Genomic DNA, 13,160 nt, shown 5'->3' on the forward strand with positions numbered 1-13,160 from the left:
AGGGCACTTGGTGTCAATTGCCGGCTGGAAAGATATTGCAAATCAAATGCAATATCTTTCATAGACAACTGGGAACACTTCTATGGAAGAAATGAAATGTATGCTCGTGATGGGGTGCATCTATCGAGAGCTGGGGTTGTTGCTGTTGCGAACTCGCTAGAAGAAGTGGTTAGAGGTGTTTGTTTGGGTTTAAACTGTTAGTAGATAGAGGTATGGGAATTGATTTGGAGGAAGGAGGTAATAAAAGTATGTGTTTGTGGGAGAAAGGAATTGGCAAAACGATCAGGGAAAGAGAAGGTCCGCAAAATAACAATTCACTTAGGGTATATTACACTAACAGTAGAAGTCTAAGAAATAAAATTAACGAATTAAATGCTCTTGTCTGCACAGAAAAAATAGATATTATTGCACTTACCGAAACGTGGATGAATGTAGAAAATAGAGAACTATTAGCTGAATATCAAATATATGGATTTAAACTATTTCACACAGATAGATATATTAGACGAGGAGGTGGAGTAGCCATATATGTTAGGGACAATTTGAAATGTAGTCTCAAAGAGGGAATCAAAACAGAGCCACACACAGAAACTATTTGGATTGAATTAAACGAAAAAGCTAATAATATTATAATAGGAGTAATATATAGGCCACCAAATTTAGACAGAATGGAAGCAAAGCATCTATGGGATGAAATATCTAGAGCATCTAGATCTAACAGTATTTATGTCATGGGTGACTTTAATTTTAGCGGAATAAACTGGTTGAACAAAACAGGGAATAGTGAAGCAGAAGATTTTCTAGAATTAATTGACGATTGCTTTCTTACGCAACACATTAAGGAACCAACACGGGAAAATAATATTTTAGATTTAGTGTTAACTAACAGGGAAACGCAAATTAATGACATCGAAATAGGGAGTGAGCTAGGGAGCAGTGATCACAAAGAAATCAGATTTAGCATAGAATGGAATAGACCAGTAGGAGAAAATTCTGTTAAAGTGCCAGATTTTCGAAAAGCTGATTTTAATAGCCTAAGAAATTTTTTGGGTCAAATTGATTGGAAAGGCTTGGGTATGGGGTGTGGGCCGGTCTTGGAGCGAGACATGAACCCAGCGATAGGTGACTTAAATGGGGATTTCGATGTGGATTCAATATATAACTTATTTAAGAATATTCTAAACAAAGCACAGGAACGTAGTATACCATACAAATTGAATAGATCGTATACTAATGACCCAAAGTGGATAACAAAGAATTTGAAGAACCTTATAGGTAAAAAGAGAGCTTGGTACAAAAGGATTAAAAATGGGGAGGTCACTTTAGAACAGGAATTCGTACAACTGGTTAGAAATGTTAAAAAAGAGATAAGGAAAGCAAAAAGAAACTATGAAGTTCGCATAGCAGGGCAAGCAAAGACAAATCCTAAAGGGTTTTTTCAGTTATATCGTACTAAGACTAGGGAAAGGATAGGTCCATTAAAAACTGAGACAGGTCAAATAACAGATAGTGATGAAGAGATGAGTAGTATTTTTAATAAATATTTTGTATCTGTATTTACTAAAGAGGAACTTAACAATATGCCTTCAGCCGAACAAGTCTATGTGGGTGGGGACGAGGACAGGTTGACGAGTTTAGCAGTTACCAGGGAGGATGTTCTTAAACAAATAGTAAAACTCAAACCAAACAAATCCCCAGGGCCGGATGAAGTGTTTGCTAGGGTGCTTAAAGAATGCAAAGAGGAGCTTTGTGACCCACTGTCAACCATATTTAATAAATCAATAGAGTCAGGCAGAGTGCCAGAGTTTTGGAAAGTTGCTAATGTGATACCAGTTTTTAAGAAAGGAGATAGATCACTTGCGTCTAACTATCGACCAATTAGCCTAACGTCTATTGTGGGAAAGTTACTCGAATCTATAATAGCAAATAAAATTCGTCTTCATCTTGAAAAACATAAATTAATAATTGAGTCGCAACATGGTTTTATAAATGGCCGTTCATGTTTAACAAATTTGTTATCTTTTTATTCTAGCATTGTTGAGGCAGTTGATAGTGGTAAGGATTGCGATGTTGTATACCTTGACTTTAGAACATAAGAACATAAGAACATAAGAACAAAGGTAACTGCAGAAGGCCTATTGGCCCATACGAGGCAGCTCCTATTCTATAACCACCCAATCCCACTCATATACTTGTCCAACCCGTGCTTGAAACAATCGAGGGACCCCACCTCCACAATGTTACGCGGCAATTGGTTCCACAAATCAACAACCCTGTTACTGAACCAGTATTTACCCAAGTCTTTCCTAAATCTAAACTTATCCAATTTATATCCATTGTTTCGTGTTCTGTCCTGTGTTGATACTTTTAATACCCTATTAATATCCCCCCGGTTATGTCCATTCATCCACTTGTAAACCTCTATCATGTCACCCCTAACTCTTCGCCTTTCCAGTGAATGCAACTTAAGCTTTGTTAATCTTTCTTCATATGAAAGATTTCTAATTTGGGGAATTAACTTAGTCATCCTACGCTGGACACGTTCAAGTGAATTTATATCCATTCTATAATATGGCGACCAAAACTGAACTGCATAATCTAAATGGGGCCTAACTAGAGCAAGATATAGCTTGAGAACCACACCAGGTGTCTTGTTACTAACGCTGCGATTAATAAATCCAAGTGTCCGATTTGCCTTATTACGAACATTTATGCATTGATCCTTTTGTTTTAAATTCTTACTAATCATAACTCCCAGATCCCTTTCGCAATCCGACTTCGCAATCACAACACCATCTAGCTCGTATCTTGTAACTCTATCATCATTACCTAACCTCAGAACTTTACATTTATCAGCATTAAACTGCATCTGCCAATCCTTTGACCATTTCAAAACCCTATCTAGATCAACTTGAAGTGATAGTGAGTCCTCCTCCGAATTAATTTCCCTACCGATTTTCGTATCATCGGCAAATTTGCAAATGTTGCTACTCAAACCTGAATCTAAATCATTTATATATATTATAAACAACAGAGGTCCCAGGACAGAGCCTTGAGGCACTCCACTTACAACACTTTCCCACTCTGACTTGATTCCATTTATACTAACTCTCTGTTTCCTATGGTATAGCCATGCCCTAATCCAGCTTAATATAGCACCCCCAATACCATGAGACTCTATTTTTTTAATCAGTCTTTCATGTGGCACTGTATCAAAAGCTTTGCTAAAGTCAAGGTATACAACATCGCAATCCTTACCACTATCAACTGCCTCAACAATGCTAGAATAAAAAGATAACAAATTTGTTAAACATGAACGGCCATTTATAAAACCATGTTGCGACTCAATTATTAATTTATGTTTTTCAAGATGAAGACGAATTTTATTTGCTATTATAGATTCGAGTAACTTTCCCACAATAGACGTTAGGCTAATTGGTCGATAGTTAGACGCAAGTGATCTATCTCCTTTCTTAAAAACTGGTATCACATTAGCAACTTTCCAAAACTCTGGCACTCTGCCTGACTCTATTGATTTATTAAATATGGTTGACAGTGGGTCACAAAGCTCCTCTTTGCATTCTTTAAGCACCCTAGCAAACACTTCATCCGGCCCTGGGGATTTGTTTGGTTTGAGTTTTACTATTTGTTTAAGAACATCCTCCCTGGTAACTGCTAAACTCGTCAACCTGTCCTCGTCCCCACCCACATAGACTTGTTCGGCTGAAGGCATATTGTTAAGTTCCTCTTTAGTAAATACAGATACAAAATATTTATCAAAGCTATAAATATTTAGCAAAGCTTTTGATACAGTGCCACATGAAAGACTGATTAAAAAAATAGAGTCTCATGGTATTGGGGGTGCTATATTAAGCTGGATTAGGGCATGGCTATACCAAAGGAAACAGAGAGTTAGTATAAATGGAATCAAGTCAGAGTGGGAAAATGTTGTAAGTGGAGTGCCTCAAGGCTCTGTCCTGGGACCTCTGTTGTTTATAATATATATAAATGATTTAGATTCAGGTTTGAGTAGCAACATTTGCAAATTTGCCGATGATACGAAAATCGGTAGGGAAATTAATTCGGAGGAGGACTCACTATCACTTCAAGTTGATCTAGATAGGGTTTTGAAATGGTCAAAGGATTGGCAGATGCAGTTTAATGCTGATAAATGTAAAGTTCTGAGGTTAGGTAATGATGATAGAGTTACAAGATACGAGCTAGATGGTGTTGTGATTGCGAAGTCGGATTGCGAAAGGGATCTGGGAGTTATGATTAGTAAGAATTTAAAACAAAAGGATCAATGCATAAATGTTCGTAATAAGGCAAATCGGACACTTGGATTTATTAATCGCAGCGTTAGTAACAAGACACCTGGTGTGGTTCTCAAGCTATATCTTGCTCTAGTTAGGCCCCATTTAGATTATGCAGTTCAGTTTTGGTCGCCATATTATAGAATGGATATAAATTCACTTGAACGTGTCCAGCGTAGGATGACTAAGTTAATTCCCCAAATTAGAAATCTTTCATATGAAGAAAGATTAACAAAGCTTAAGTTGCATTCACTGGAAAGGCGAAGAGTTAGGGGTGACATGATAGAGGTTTACAAGTGGATGAATGGACATAACCGGGGGGATATTAATAGGGTATTAAAAGTATCAACACAGGACAGAACACGAAACAATGGATATAAATTGGATAAGTTTAGATTTAGGAAAGACTTGGGTAAATACTGGTTCAGTAACAGGGTTGTTGATTTGTGGAACCAATTGCCGCGTAACATTGTGGAGGTGGGGTCCCTCGATTGTTTCAAGCACGGGTTGGACAAGTATATGAGTGGGATTGGGTGGTTATAGAATAGGAGCTGCCTCGTATGGGCCAATAGGCCTTCTGCAGTTACCTTTGTTCTTATGTTCTTATGTTCTTATGTTCTTATGTTCTTATTACCTAACCTCAGAACTTTACACTTATCAGCATTAAACTGCATCTGCCAATCCTTTGACCATTTCAAAACCCTATCTAGATCAACTTGAAGTGATAGTGAGTCCTCCTCCGAATTAATTTCCCTACCGATTTTCGTATCATCGGCAAATTTGCAAATGTTGCTACTCAAACCTGAATCTAAATCATTTATATATATTATAAACAACAGAGGTCCCAGGACAGAGCCTTGAGGCACTCCACTTACAACATTTTCCCACTCTGACTTGATTCCATTTATACTAACTCTCTGTTTCCTTTGGTATAGCCATGCCCTAATCCAGCTTAATATAGCACCCCCAATACCATGAGACTCTATCTTTTTAATCAGTCTTTCATGTGGCACTGTATCAAAAGCTTTGCTAAAGTCAAGGTATACAACATCGCAATCCTTACCACTATCAACTGCCTCAACAATGCTAGAATAAAAAGATAACAAATTTGTTAAACATGAACGGCCATTTATAAAACATAAGAACATAAGAACATAAGAACAAAGGTAACTGCAGAAGGCCTATTGGCCCATACGAGGCAGCTCCTATTCTATAACCACCCAATCCCACTCATATACTTGTCCAACCCGTGCTTGAAACAATCGAGGGACCCCACCTCCACAATGTTACGCGGCAATTGGTTCCACAAATCAACAACCCTGTTACTGAACCAGTATTTACCCAAGTCTTTCCTAAATCTAAACTTATCCAATTTATATCCATTGTTTCGTGTTCTGTCCTGTGTTGATACTTTTAATACCCTATTAATATCCCCCCGGTTATGTCCATTCATCCACTTGTAAACCTCTATCATGTCACCCCTAACTCTTCGCCTTTCCAGTGAATGCAACTTAAGCTTTGTTAATCTTTCTTCATATGAAAGATTTCTAATTTGGGGAATTAACTTAGTCATCCTACGCTGGACACGTTCAAGTGAATTTATATCCATTCTATAATATGGCGACCAAAACTGAACTGCATAATCTAAATGGGGCCTAACTAGAGCAAGATATAGCTTGAGAACCACACCAGGTGTCTTGTTACTAACGCTGCGATTAATAAATCCAAGTGTCCGATTTGCCTTATTACGAACATTTATGCATTGATCCTTTTGTTTTAAATTCTTACTAATCATAACTCCCAGATCCCTTTCGCAATCCGACTTCGCAATCACAACACCATCTAGCTCGTATCTTGTAACTCTATCATCATTACCTAACCTCAGAACTTTACATTTATCAGCATTAAACTGCATCTGCCAATCCTTTGACCATTTCAAAACCCTATCTAGATCAACTTGAAGTGATAGTGAGTCCTCCTCCGAATTAATTTCCCTACCGATTTTCGTATCATCGGCAAATTTGCAAATGTTGCTACTCAAACCTGAATCTAAATCATTTATATATATTATAAACAACAGAGGTCCCAGGACAGAGCCTTGAGGCACTCCACTTACAACATTTTCCCACTCTGACTTGATTCCATTTATACTAACTCTCTGTTTCCTTTGGTATAGCCATGCCCTAATCCAGCTTAATATAGCACCCCCAATACCATGAGACTCTATTTTTTTAATCAGTCTTTCATGTGGCACTGTATCAAAAGCTTTGCTAAAGTCAAGGTATACAACATCGCAATCCTTACCACTATCAACTGCCTCAACAATGCTAGAATAAAAAGATAACAAATTTGTTAAACATGAACGGCCATTTATAAAACCATGTTGCGACTCAATTATTAATTTATGTTTTTCAAGATGAAGACGAATTTTATTTGCTATTATAGATTCGAGTAACTTTCCCACAATAGACGTTAGGCTAATTGGTCGATAGTTAGACGCAAGTGATCTATCTCCTTTCTTAAAAACTGGTATCACATTAGCAACTTTCCAAAACTCTGGCACTCTGCCTGACTCTATTGATTTATTAAATATGGTTGACAGTGGGTCACAAAGCTCCTCTTTGCATTCTTTAAGCACCCTAGCAAACACTTCATCCGGCCCTGGGGATTTGTTTGGTTTGAGTTTTACTATTTGTTTAAGAACATCCTCCCTGGTAACTGCTAAACTCGTCAACCTGTCCTCGTCCCCACCCACATAGACTTGTTCGGCTGAAGGCATATTGTTAAGTTCCTCTTTAGTAAATACAGATACAAAATATTTATTAAAAATACTACTCATCTCTTCATCACTATCTGTTATTTGACCTGTCTCAGTTTTTAATGGACCTATCCTTTCCCTAGTCTTAGTACGATATAACTGAAAAAACCCTTTAGGATTTGTCTTTGCTTGCCCTGCTATGCGAACTTCATAGTTTCTTTTTGCTTTCCTTATCTCTTTTTTAACATTTCTAACCAGTTGTACGAATTCCTGTTCTAAAGTGACCTCCCCATTTTTAATCCTTTTGTACCAAGCTCTCTTTTTACCTATAAGGTTCTTCAAATTCTTTGTTATCCACTTTGGGTCATTAGTATACGATCTATTCAATTTGTATGGTATACTACGTTCCTGTGCTTTGTTTAGAATATTCTTAAATAAGTTATATATTGAATCCACATCGAAATCCCCATTTAAGTCACCTATCGCTGGGTTCATGTCTCGCTCCAAAAACCATGTTGAGACTCAATTATTAATTTATGTTTTTCAAGATGAAGACGAATTTTATTTGCTATTATAGATTCGAGTAACTTTCCCACAATAGACGTTAGGCTAATTGGTCGATAGTTAGACGCAAGTGATCTATCTCCTTTCTTAAAAACTGGTATCACATTAGCAACTTTCCAAAATTCTGGCACTCTGCCTGACTCTATTGATTTATTAAATATGGTTGACAGTGGGTCACAAAGCTCCTCTTTGCATTCTTTAAGCACCCTGGCAAACACTTCATCCGGCCCTGGGGATTTGTTTGGTTTGAGTTTTACTATTTGTTTAAGAACATCCTCCCTGGTAACTTCTAAACTCGTCAACCTGTCCTCGTCCCCACCCACATAGACTTGTTCAGCTGAAGGCATATTGTTAAGTTCCTCTTTAGTAAATACAGATACAAAATATTTATTAAAAATACTACTCATCTCTTCATCACTATCTGTTATTTGACCTGTATCAGTTTTTAATGGACCTATCCTTTCCCTAGTCTTAGTACGATATAACTGAAAAAACCCTTTAGGATTTGTCTTTGCTTGCCCTGCTATGCGAACTTCATAGTTTCTTTTTGCTTTCCTTATCTCTTTTTTAACATTTCTAACCAGTTGTACGAATTCCTGTTCTAAAGTGACCTCCCCATTTTTAATCCTTTTGTACCAAGCTCTCTTTTTACCTATAAGGTTCTTCAAATTCTTTGTTATCCACTTTGGGTCATTAGTATTCGATCTATTCAATTTGTATGGTATACTACGTTCCTGTGCTTTGTTTAGAATATTCTTAAATAAGTTATATATTGAATCCACATCGAAATCCCCATTTAAGTCACCTATCGCTGGGTTCATGTCTCGCTCCAAGACCGGCCCACACCCCATACCCACAATACTTTGTTCTCATATAACTGAAAAAACCCTTTAGGAATTGTCTTTTCTTGTCCTGCTATGCGAACTTCAGTGTTTCTTTTTGCCCTCGAATTCTCTTTTTTTACATTTCTAACAAGTTTTACGAATTCCTATTCTAAACTGACTTCCCCATTCTTAATTCTTTTGTACCACGCTCTCTTTCTACCTATAACGTTCTTCAGATCCTTTGTTTTTCATTTTGGGTCATTATTATTCGATCTGATCAATTTGCATGGTATACTACGTTCCTGTGCTTTGCTTAGAATATTTTTAAATTAATTTTATTTTGAATCCACATCTAAATCATTTTTTACATCACCCACTGCTGGATTCACGTCTTACTCCAAGACCGCCCCCCCCCCATCCCAAAACCTTTCCAATCTATTTCACCCCAAAAAATTCTAAGGCTACTAAAATCAGCTTCTGGAAAATCCAGCCCTTTTAGAATTTCAAAACTTAACAGAATTTTCTCCTAGAGATCTATTCCATTCTATGCTAAATCTGATTTCTTTGTGATCACTGTTCCCTAACTCACTTCCTATTTCGATGTCATTAATTTGTGTTTCTCAGTTAGTTAACACCTCCAACACGGCAAATTCATTTGCCGTGTTGGAGGACGAGTGCTGTAGTGCGCCTGCAGCGAGGAAATCAGCGAGGAACGGCGGAGCGCAGGCCCCTCAGGCTGCTCAGAAAGTTAAGGCGGTACCGAAGCGAATTTTGGTTGTGGGAGATTCCCAGGTGAGGTATTTAGACAGAACGTTTTGTGCCAGAGATATGGGGAACAGGTTAAGGGTTTGCTATCCGGGAGCTGGAATTGGTGATATTGTTGTAAACATAAGAACATAAGAACATAAGAACAAAGGTAACTGCAGAAGGCCTATTGGCCCATACGAGGCAGCTCCTATTCTATAACCACCCAATCCCACTCATATACTTGTCCAACCCGTGCTTGAAACAATCGAGGGACCCCACCTCCACAATGTTACGCGGCAATTGGTTCCACAAATCAACAACCCTGTTACTGAACCAGTATTTACCCAAGTCCTTCCTAAATCTAAACTTATCCAATTTATATCCATTGTTTCGTGTTCTGTCCTGTGTTGATACTTTTAATACCCTATTAATATCCCCCCGGTTATGTCCATTCATCCACTTGTAAACCTCTATCATGTCACCCCTAACTCTTCGCCTTTCCAGTGAATGCAACTTAAGCTTTGTTAATCTTTCTTCATATGAAAGATTTCTAATTTGGGGAATTAACTTAGTCATCCTACGCTGGACACGTTCAAGTGAATTTATATCCATTCTATAATATGGCGACCAAAACTGAACTGCATAATCTAAATGGGGCCTAACTAGAGCAAGATATAGCTTGAGAACCACACCAGGTGTCTTGTTACTAACGCTGCGATTAATAAATCCAAGTGTCCGATTTGCCTTATTACGAACATTTATGCATTGATCCTTTTGTTTTAAATTCTTACTAATCATAACTCCCAGATCCCTTTCGCAATCCGACTTCGCAATCACAACACCATCTAGCTCGTATCTTGTAACTCTATCATCATTACCTAACCTCAGAACTTTACATTTATCAGCATTAAACTGCATCTGCCAATCCTTTGACCATTTCAAAACCCTATCTAGATCAACTTGAAGTGATAGTGAGTCCTCCTCCGAATTAATTTCCCTACCGATTTTCGTATCATCGGCAAATTTGCAAATGTTGCTACTCAAACCTGAATCTAAATCATTTATATATATTATAAACAACAGAGGTCCCAGGACAGAGCCTTGAGGCACTCCACTTACAACATTTTCCCACTCTGACTTGATTCCATTTATAATAACTCTCTGTTTCCTTTGGTATAGCCATGCCCTAATCCAGCTTAATATAGCACCCCCAATACCATGAGACTCTATTTTTTTAATCAGTCTTTCATGTGGCACTGTATCAAAAGCTTTGCTAAAGTCAAGGTATACAACATCGCAATCCTTACCACTATCAACTGCCTCAACAATGCTAGAATAAAAAGATAACAAATTTGTTAAACATGAACGGCCATTTATAAAACCATGTTGCGACTCAATTATTAATTTATGTTTTTCAAGATGAAGACGAATTTTATTTGCTATTATAGATTCGAGTAACTTTCCCACAATAGACGTTAGGCTAATTGGTCGATAGTTAGACGCAAGTGATCTATCTCCTTTCTTAAAAACTGGTATCACATTAGCAACTTTCCAAAACTCTGGCACTCTGCCTGACTCTATTGATTTATTAAATATGGTTGACAGTGGGTCACAAAGCTCCTCTTTGCATTCTTTAAGCACCCTAGCAAACACTTCATCCGGCCCTGGGGATTTGTTTGGTTTGAGTTTTACTATTTGTTTAAGAACATCCTCCCTGGTAACTGCTAAACTCGTCAACCTGTCCTCGTCCCCACCCACATAGACTTGTTATGAATATGAATGTTAACATGTTAACATGAATGATATTATGATGGGAAACGGGAACAAACCCATTATTTGTATTAGTGCAGGGGGTAATGATGTTGGGCGAGTTAGGAGTGAGGAACTAATACAGATATTTAGGACAGCCATTGAATTAGTTAGGAGCAAGGGAGGAATCCCGATCATATGTGGCATTCTTCCAAGAAAGGGAGTGGGAAATGAGTGGATGTCGAGGGCACTTGGTGTCAATTGCCGGCTGGAAAGATATTGCAAATCAAATGCAATATCTTTCATAGACAACTGGGAACACTTCTATGGAAGAAATGAAATGTATGCTCGTGATGGTGTGCATCTATCGAGGGCTGGGGTTGTTGCTGTTGCGAACTCGTTGGAACCAGTGGTTAGAGGTATTTGTTTGGGTTTAAACTGTTAGTAGATAGTGGTATGGGAATTGATTTGGAGGAAGGAGGTAATAAAAGTATGTGTTCGTGGGAGAAAAGAATTGGCAAAATGATAAGGGAAAGAAAAGGGCCTCAAAATAACAATTCACTTAGGATATATTACACTAACAGTAGAAATCTAAGAAATAAAATTAATGAATTAAATGCTCTTGTCTGCACAGAAAAAATAGATATTATTGCACTTACCGAAACGTGGATGAACGTAGAAAATAGAGAACTATTAGCTGAATATCAGATAAATGGATTTAAACTATTTCACACAGATAGATATATTAGACGAGGAGGGGGAGTAGCCATATATGTTAGGGACAATTTGAAATGTAGTCTCAAAGAAGGAATCAAAACTGAGCCACACACAGAAACTATTTGGATAGAATTAAACGAAAAAGCAAATAATATTATAATAGGAGTTATATATAGGCCACCAAATTTATACAGAATGGAAGCAAAGCATCTATGGAATGAAATATCTAGAGCTTCTAGATCTAACAGTATTTATGTCATGGGTGACTTTAATTTTAGTGGAATAAACTGGGTGAACAAAACAGGGAATAGTGAAGCAGAAGATTTTCTAGAATTAATTGACGATTGCTTTCTTACTCAACACATTAAGGAACGAACACGGGAAAATAATATTTTAGATTTAGTGTTAACTAACAGGGAAACACAAATTAATGACATCGAAATAGGGAGTGAGCTAGGGAACAATGATCACAAAGAAATCAGATTTAGCATAGAATGGAATAGACCTGTAGGAGAAAATTCTGTTAAAGTGCCAGATTTTCGTAAAGCTGATTTTAATAGTCTAAGAAATTTTTTGGGTCAAATAGATTGGAAACTCTTGGGTATGGGGTGTGGGCCGGTCTTAGAGCGAGCTATTGGCCCATACGAGGCAGCTCCTATTTATAACCACCCAATCCCACTCATATACTTGTCCAACTTGCGCTTGAAACAATCGAGGGACCCCACCTCCAGCATGTTACGCGGTAATTGGGTCTACAAATCAACAACCCTGTTACTGAACTAGTATATACCCAAGTCTTTCATAAATCTAAACTTATCCAATTTATACCCATTGTTTCGTGTTCTGTCTTGTGTTGATACTTTTAATACCCTATTAATATTCCCTTTGTTATGTCCATTCACCCACTTGTAAACCTCCATCATGTCACCCCTAACTCTTCGCCTTTCCAGTGAATGCAACTTAAGCATTGTTAATCTTTCTTCATATGAAAGATTTCTAATTTGGGGAATTAACTTAGTCATCCTACGCTGGACACGTTCAAGTGAATTTATATCCATTCTATAATATGGCGACCAAAACTGAACTGCATAATCTAAATGGGGCCTAACTAGAGCAAGATATAGCTTGAGAACCACACCAGGTGTCTTGTTACTAACGCTGCGATTAATAAATCCAAGTGTCCGATTTGCCTTATTGCGAACATTTGTGCATTGATCCTTTTGTTTTAAATTCTTACTAATCATAACTCCCAGATCCCTTTCGCAATCCGACTTCGCAATCTCAACACCATCTAGCTCGTATCTTGTAACTCTATCATCATTACTTAACCTCAGAACTTTACATTTATCAGCATTAAACTGCATCTGCCAATCATTTGACCATTTCAAAACCCTATCTAGATCAACTTGAAGTGATAGTGAGTCCTCCTCCGAATTAATTTCCCTACCGATTTTCGTATCATCGGCAAATTTGCAAATGTTGCTACTC

Source organism: Procambarus clarkii, chromosome 93 (assembly GCF_040958095.1).
Source record: "Procambarus clarkii isolate CNS0578487 chromosome 93, FALCON_Pclarkii_2.0, whole genome shotgun sequence".
Classification (NCBI taxonomy): domain Eukaryota; kingdom Metazoa; phylum Arthropoda; class Malacostraca; order Decapoda; family Cambaridae; genus Procambarus; species Procambarus clarkii.